Below are 8,063 nucleotides of genomic sequence, written 5' to 3'. Positions count from 1 at the left end.
TCCCTCGTCTGTGGAGGATCGAATACGCTTGCAACGTCTGAATGCGGCTCCCAGGCGTCATGAGAAACGTCTGGCAAGGCAGCGATGGCTGAGCTGGCTGAGCTGGCGTGAATCGCTCGGCCCATCGGCGACTACAGCGCTGACTTCCAGCTGAACTTTACAGAATCAAGCCATATTTTGAAAGACGCATGCACACACCTACGATGAAACATTCGACTCGATAAGTAATCGATATTAACTGTACCGCGAACATGACATTCAAAACAGACCCTAAAATGATTATCAGCCCCATCGAACTCAGCACGTACAGTAATGGACAATTCAAATACGAACAGCCGCGCGCACGACCTTAGATACCGGTGCCGTCACCTGGCAGCGGCCGTAGAAAAGGCACGGACATGCGCAGTTGAGATGTCGGGAGCAAGGTTTCGTGTCCGACGGCGATATGGCGCCCTCTCCTCGCTGCCACGTTTGTCTTGTCGCCATGCCGCAAGAGCGCTGAAAACAAATCTGTTAGCAATGCGGCACGAGATAGTATCTGCGGCCACTGTGTGTTCGGCTTGCACGAGCGCCTCCTCCACGTGTGTGCCGGGCGCCACTTTGCCGACATAGTATGCATGTGGAATGCATTAACTTCAGAAAGTAACCCCGAAACCGCACTCAGTGGCGCCGCCGAAATCTACAAGCACTGAGGCGCCCTCCAAAAAACTAAAGCATACGAGAAAATCGGGCCGCCAAAATTGTTGTGGACGGGCAACTGGCTTATAGAATGGTTGAGCCTGCCTATCTTCTTGATTTTCGTGAATATTAAAATTCTGTCAGTAATTCTCCTAGCCCACACAATGGTTTTAGTTAATGTATATCATTGGAGACGAATTCTGGTGGTATGCTTATTGTTTGCTACAAGCACCGAATCCACGAAGTAAGTCGGCCATGACTCCGTCAAACATAGGCGCATTCTTGGCAGCCAGCTAATTGTTCAATTCCCGAGCCACTCCACCACGAACGCAAAACAATGCAGTGCTATCAGAAGTTAGGCACCATGCATTTTTTTTGTCTTTATTTCATTGCCCTGGTTTTCTTCAAGAAAGCATAATCAGCTTAACAGTATGTCTCGCGAGAGAGCGTGCACGCGTTTCCCACACAAGCACTGGCCGCAGCTGCAAGCAGTTATTCGCCGCATGGCTCTCAACGCGACCAACAAATTCAGCTGCAGCGGCGGTGGTACTTTCAGTGGTTACTGCGCTCTTGCGGCATAGCGACAAGACAAGCGTGCGAGGCAGGAGAAGGCGAGATATCGCAGTGGGACACGCAGTCTCGCTGCCGTCATATAGACTGCGCATGTCCGCGCATTTTCCACGGCAGCTGCCAGGCGACGGCACCGGTATCTTCGGCCGTGCGCTCCGCTGTTCGTATTTGAATTGTCTATTACTGTATACAGCCTGGGATGTAATTTTGCAGACCACGGAAGCGCGCGGCAAAAGCCACCGATGCGCGCTCTGGAGGCCCGGCGCCTGTTGTCGAGACCGGCGTGGCGCGCATGCGCGTCCTGTTTTAATCGCAGGCACGCCGATTTTCTCGCTTCCTGCAGCGGTGCTGCGATGGTCACTCAAGCACCGCATAGTGACGCCTTTGTAGCATTCCTTTCTTCCCGATGGCACATTTCGGGCCTCACGTGACGATTGCCAGAGCTTTGGCGCAAGTGCTCCTCACTTCCTGATAAACATTTGAGCGGAATGTTTTATTTGTTTCTTTTGTGCTTCATTGTTGATAGACAAGGAGACTCGCGGCTTGCGAACGGCGTCCCCGAATGAAGCGCGTACGAAGCACAGTCTCACGGCACCGCGCTACCGACGACTAAATGCCACCTATATGAATAGCGAACCTTTGTTCACCTTGTAATTGTGTAATTTGACCACTGAATATATATTTCAGCTCGCTCTCCGCTGCTCATAAAGTAGGTAAATTGCAAGTTTTATAAAAGAAGTTATTGCAGTGTTCTTGCTGCGTACTTAATATCGTGAAAATGATAAATATACGTACTCACATAAATCGTCTGTTCACTCTGCCCGTCGCATTCGTAAAAATGGCACCTCGGATTGTCACTGAATGCCGTAAAATTATTCGGTACTTTTGAGAAGCCGTTTTTAAATGGGACGTTTGCCGGCTTTCTAATAGGCGAAGAGATGGTGTTAGCCGAGGTATTCATTCCTACGGGGATGAATTGCTCCAAGGCCGGAGCGATTCTTCAAGGTCAGCTTGCATTTTTCATTATGAGGTTTTAACGCGCCGATGATACACAGGCGATTAGGCGTTCCGTAGTTTTAAGCTAGGGATTAATTTTGACTACCTGGGGATGTTTAACATGTGCCGAAACCCCCCCCATATTTGAGCATTTTCGATTTTCGCCGCCATCAGAAAAGGGCCACCTTGCAGATGCTTAAGGTCGATCCACACGACGGACGGAGTCCGCGGGCTAATCGGTCACATGATGATACGTCACGGTCCGCAGCGGTCCGATCCAAAGCAGCGCTCATCCACACGGCGGGCCGGCTGAGCGGAACGCGAATGGCTGACCGTCTGAACTCGCAAGCTAGAAGGTTGAACACAGGCGCCGTTTGGCCGTGACATGTAACGCACAAGCCTACACGAAACGTTTCAACCCTACAATAACGGCCACCCGCATGCAAGCAGGGCGGGCTCGCCCACGCTGCCGCCGGCGTCGTTCGCACGAAGGCGACACGACGAGCAGCGACGGCGGGGTTATCCGGGCTGGATACGGCTCTTCACCGAACGCTGGAATTGAACTCTTCTTGTAAATTGAGGTCCACATGCGTGAAACAAAGTGATAATGATAGCTAGCCTCGCAAGAGTCATAGGACTCGCTAGTAAAAGCGCGAATGAAGTATGCGTCGCGATTGTAAGCCTAGCCCGCCGCTTATCGCACCGGGGGCGATTGACAGGCTCCTTCGAGCGCTTCGAAAGATGCGCACTGCCCGCGCTGTTTTCTATTGGCGCAACTGGACCCGGCTCCGCCCACGCAGCGCGGGAGCTGTCAGACCAGGCTGACTGATGGCGTGGTCCGCCGTCTAGACCGCGGACCGAAAAGCCTCGGCAAATATTTGGACCGCGAGGGCCGCGGTCCTGCGCGGTCCAACGGCGGTCCGCGTGAACTGGTGACCTCCTATCACGTGATGCGAGACCGCGGCCCAAATAATCGTTTTGGTCCACCGTGTGGATCGGCCTTTAGCAGGGCTGAAGGACAAAGTCAACAACGAAACAGGACGACAAGCTTATTGTTTTTCAGTAGTTAAACACCAGTTCATTAGTGACAGAAAGATTCGGAAGGCCCTACGTAGCGAATAATTTTACGGCGAAAAGTATCGAATAATGCTATGGTATTCTTCGATGGGAACCCGAGGTGACGTTTCGAATAATGCCGATGCGCAGAACGAACAGAAAATTTGTATGGGTGTCTTGCAATCATTTGTAAGTAAGTAGACATTAAAAATAAAACAGGATTTTATTTATTAAAATTGCAAATCACGTACTTCATGGGCAGCAGAGAGCGAGCTGAGATGTATATAAAGTGGCCAATTTAGAAAATCAACAAGGTGAATAAAGGTTCGCTATTCATATAGGTGGCATTTCGTCCTCGGTAGCGCCGTCTCTGAAAGGTGGCGCAGTAGCGCCTGCGCCACCTTTCAGTGATTACCTTGGAAGCCTTGAATGGCGTGCTTCTATGTGCATTTAAGACTTTTTGTAAGCACTTGCAAAAATAAAGTGCTGTTAAAATCTGCGTGATATTTTGATTGAGTCTGTTTGAAAACCCGCCGCGGTGGCTCAGTGGCTAAGGCGTTGCGCTGCTGAGCACGAGGTCGCGGGTTCGATTCCCGGCCGCGGCGGCCGCTTTTCTGATGGAGGCGAAAAGCAAAAACGCCCGTGTGTACGAGATTTCGGCGCACGATAAAGATCCCCAGGTGGTCAAAATTAATCCGGAGCCCTCCACTACGGCGCGCCTCATCGCCTGCGTTGCGTCGGCGCGTTGAACCCCACAATCAATCAATCAATCAATCAATCAATCAATCAATCAATCAATCAATCAAATCGAGTCTGTTTGAAACAAGTGGGCGAGTTATGCTGCTGTGCCGAAACCATCATATAGGAGCTCAAGAATGAATTACCGCTCACACGGAATCATTTTTCACGTAGATTCTACACGCGCGATAAACATAGCAGACGACGCGCAGACGCTCCTATGACGCTGTGCGCGCGCTGAAAGCATAGTCTCAATCGGCACGCACAGCGCATGCGTGATGGTTTGCGCTGGGCATGGTACGCTGTTCTGATAGTAGAGAGTTTTAGCAGAGCGGGCCAGCGGCCAGCGGAACGGAGCGGACGAGCGCAGCGCCAGCGGAACGACGCGCGAAAAAAAAGAGTTTTAGCTGAGCGATCGGCTGCCGCCTCCAGCGAAGCGTTGTACTGCGCCATCTGTCCGTGAAAAATTGAACTAGTCTGATAGGAATATTGTACTCCGCGGAGTGTCAATTCTCGGCCCACCGCCCGATTCACCGTGGCGACGACGCGAACCCATTTGTGGTCGTCGTCAAAAGGCCTCGTCGCGGCCGCCTCCCGCAAAATGCAAAGGTCTTCGTACGCCGTGAAGCACTGCAGTGCGGGGCTTCTTGACTTGCCGCATTTCGGTTGCGTCCGTGCGCGATGACGACGCACCGCCGCTCGCGCTACAGGCAGCCATTTTGAATGCCGACGCTCGCTCGCCGGACCGCTGGCGCGCTGCGCTCGGATGACCGAACGAGCGGGCGAGCTCGCAGCGTCGTAAAGCCGCTGGCCGCATCAGCGTACTGAAGCATGCGCAGTGGCGCCTCCGCTCGTCCACTCCGTTCCGCTGGCCGCTGGCCCGCTCTGCTAAAACTCTCTAGTACTGGCGGCCACGCGCTCTCGTGTTCACCCTTACCGAGATCAACACTGTACGTCTTTTAAATGCAGAGCATTTCTTTAACTCACGATGTCACCCGGCGTTGACGTGCCTCGGCGTCCGCAACAGCCGTTCCAGGTGCGCCCTCTCCCCCACTCTTCCTCTCCCGCATCACGCTACCCTCCTCGATCTCAACAACAGGTCCGCACACCTCCCCCTACACTATACAAAAAATAATACTTACCTGCGCCTAGTTTCGATCCCACGACCCTGCGGGCGGATCGCAAGGTACATGGTGCTCTACCCACTGCGCCACAAAGCCGACACAGAATGGAAGGCTACGAACGCGCCTTATATCCTTGACTCATTCAAACTACGTCAACAAGCATCTGATACAACGCATTCACTATCTGTGGGCGGAACGCGAGGTACATGGTGCTCTTCCCACTGCGCCACAAAACCGACCCAGAATGAAAGGCTACGAACGCGCCTTATATCCTTGACTCATTCAAACTACGTCAAGAAGCTGCTGATACAACGCATTCACTACCACCAACTCCCGAAACACTAAACGTTAACGCAATACACCCACCCACTATGCCACGCATTTACTCGAGTCTCCCTCGCGGGGAGATGGGCCCTTTCTTTTTGCAAAGGGCTGCAGTTTGCGACGGGCTGAAAAAAAAGTACTTGCACAAAAGCGGCATTCCCTATTTTCTTTAAAAGGAGCCTGCAACACTCTTCGTGCAGTGCAAGTAAACCTGCGCGACGTTTAGATCACACTGCTAGGAACACTCGAGCCAAATATTACACGTGAGCGTGAAGCGGTAAGAGCGAAAATCGCCGTGAAAGACGCCAGAAAACCAACCGCATTTTCTTCAATTCTCCTCATTATGCACCCCTGGCAGCGGCTAAATTCTGGCATTTCCTGTGACGATCCGCCGCCGTGGGCGCTGTGTATGAACCTCTTCTATGTCTGAACCTGTCCGCATGCTTTTGGTGTTTCTTTTGTTTTGAGTGCGCGCAGAGTTTGAGTGACGAACTAAATATTCCACTTTCAACGAGCCCACTCGACAACAAACGTTTATTGCTTCAAAAACGCCCTAACAGCCTGAGCGCTTGTTTGCGAGCAGGCCGCCATGCCTGCTTTTTTTGTGGCAACAGACCGCAACTATACCCGTCCGCGTTGCGGGGAAAAGGACAGTCAGTCAGTCAGTCAGTCAGTGAAAACTTTATTGCACACCAGTCAAAAAGGGAGCGTTAGGTGCTCCGTCCCCCCATCAGTCGGCCGGTATCCCTTGGGACTTGGCGGCTTCTAGGGCGAGACCGATGATCTTGCGCTGGGCTTCGGAGGTTCGGCTGAGGAGTTGTGCCTCCCAGGATGCTATGGTTCGTTGCGGTTTTTTGTACGAAGGACAAGTCCACACCATGTGGACGAGGTCCGCTCGACCGTTACATTTCTTACATCTTGGATCGACGACTTTGGGATGCCACTTACTATATAGGACTTGGTTCTGCAAAACTCCCGTCTGCAAACGTCTCCAGTAAATCTCCTCTTTTCTACTTAGCTGCGGATCCGCAGGAGGTAGTAGTTTCCTCTCCAGTCTATATTATTGCGTGATTTCACTGTAGTCACTCGGCTGTTCGTTCGCCGTCATTTGAGAAGGAGGTTTGGCATGCAAGGCTGAGGCCAACGACTGGACATCAGCAGCGGCGGCGTTGGCGGCGGTCGCCCGGACTGTAAGGCCTCGGGCGGTCGCATGTGCTTTCTCATTCCCAATGAGTCCCCGATGAGCTGGTGTCCACACTAACGTTACCTCTTCGGTTGTAAAGTTTTTTACGTTTGCGAGGATACTGCAAGCGGAGCTGGAGATCCTCCCTCGGTCGAAATTTGTTCACACTAACGTTACCTCTTCGGTTGTAAAGTTTTTTACGTTTGCGAGTATACTGCAAGCGGAGCTGGAGATCCTCCCTCGGTCGAAATTTGTCCACACTAACGTTGCCTTTCGGTTGTAAAGTTTTTTTACGTTTGCGAGGCTACTGCAAGCGGCGCTGGAGATCCTCCCTCGGTCGAAATTTCTGATGGCCGATTTCGAGTCGCTGACTATCGTTCTAATTTTCGCCCGGGTCATTGCTAAGGCAATGGCTACCTCCTCGGCCTCCGTCCCGTCCCTACTCAGTAACGTGCAACACGAGACTAGGACCCCGCTTTCAGTAACCGCTACTGCTGCGTAAGCGGTTTTAGTCTGATATGCCGCTGCGTCGGTGTAAAGGACGTCCGTCTGCCCACAGTATCTGGTTGGCAGGGCTTTGGCTCTGCTCTTTCGCCTAGTTTCGTGATACGCGGGATGCATGTTTCTGGGCATGGGTGTTACCTTAATTTCTCCCTGATCGACTTTGGTATCTCGCGTGTATCTTTGTCTAGTTCACTGGTCTGGTATCCCAGACGTTCAAGTATTTTGCGCCCCGTCCTGCTGTCCAACAGTCTCTTCTGTTGCGATGCGTTTGCCCCCTCTATGAGTTCATTTAAAGTGTTCGATACGCCCAAACTAAGAATCTTGGCCGTTGACGTGTTCGGGGGAAGACCTAGCGCAAATTTGATTCCCTTTCTTATTATTATGTCCAGCTCATTCTTCTCGGATTTTGTCAGCCTCATGTAGGGGGCTACGAAAAGGATCCTACTGATGCTGAAGGACTGAAACACCCTGAGGAGGTTGGGCTCCTTCATCCCCCTAAACTCCCCGGCCTGTGACAGAATGAAGCCCGCCGAACAGAACGCCGCGTGCCGCCCCTCTCTCCGGGGGAGAGCGCGCAGCCTTCGTCGCGTTGTTCGCGGTTGAGTTGAGAGGGAACATTTATGCGCGATTTTTCATCGCGCGTAGTTTCGGTGATAGTGAACGGATTTTTATAATTCTTGCGGGAGGAGATTGCTGGGACAAAAGACTTTACCCCAAAATGCATTCCGAGTAGTCTATGGGAAGTGTTGCAGGGTCCCTTTAACCTATGGGCTACATCGTGTATCTAGGGAATCAGTGCGATCTTCCTCATTGTTTTTTTCCGAAATGGCCGTGGCTTCAGCCTTGCCCTGGCGGTGGTTTTGTTTGAACACCCTTAAAATTTGCTCCGC

Source organism: Haemaphysalis longicornis, unplaced genomic scaffold (assembly GCF_048455015.1).
Source record: "Haemaphysalis longicornis isolate Haplotype H1 unplaced genomic scaffold, Haemaphysalis longicornis Haplotype H1 scaffold_30, whole genome shotgun sequence".
In the NCBI taxonomy this organism is placed as follows: domain Eukaryota; kingdom Metazoa; phylum Arthropoda; class Arachnida; order Ixodida; family Ixodidae; genus Haemaphysalis; species Haemaphysalis longicornis.
The sequence above is the reverse complement of the archived record's forward strand: the minus strand, read 5'-3'. Positions refer to the sequence as shown.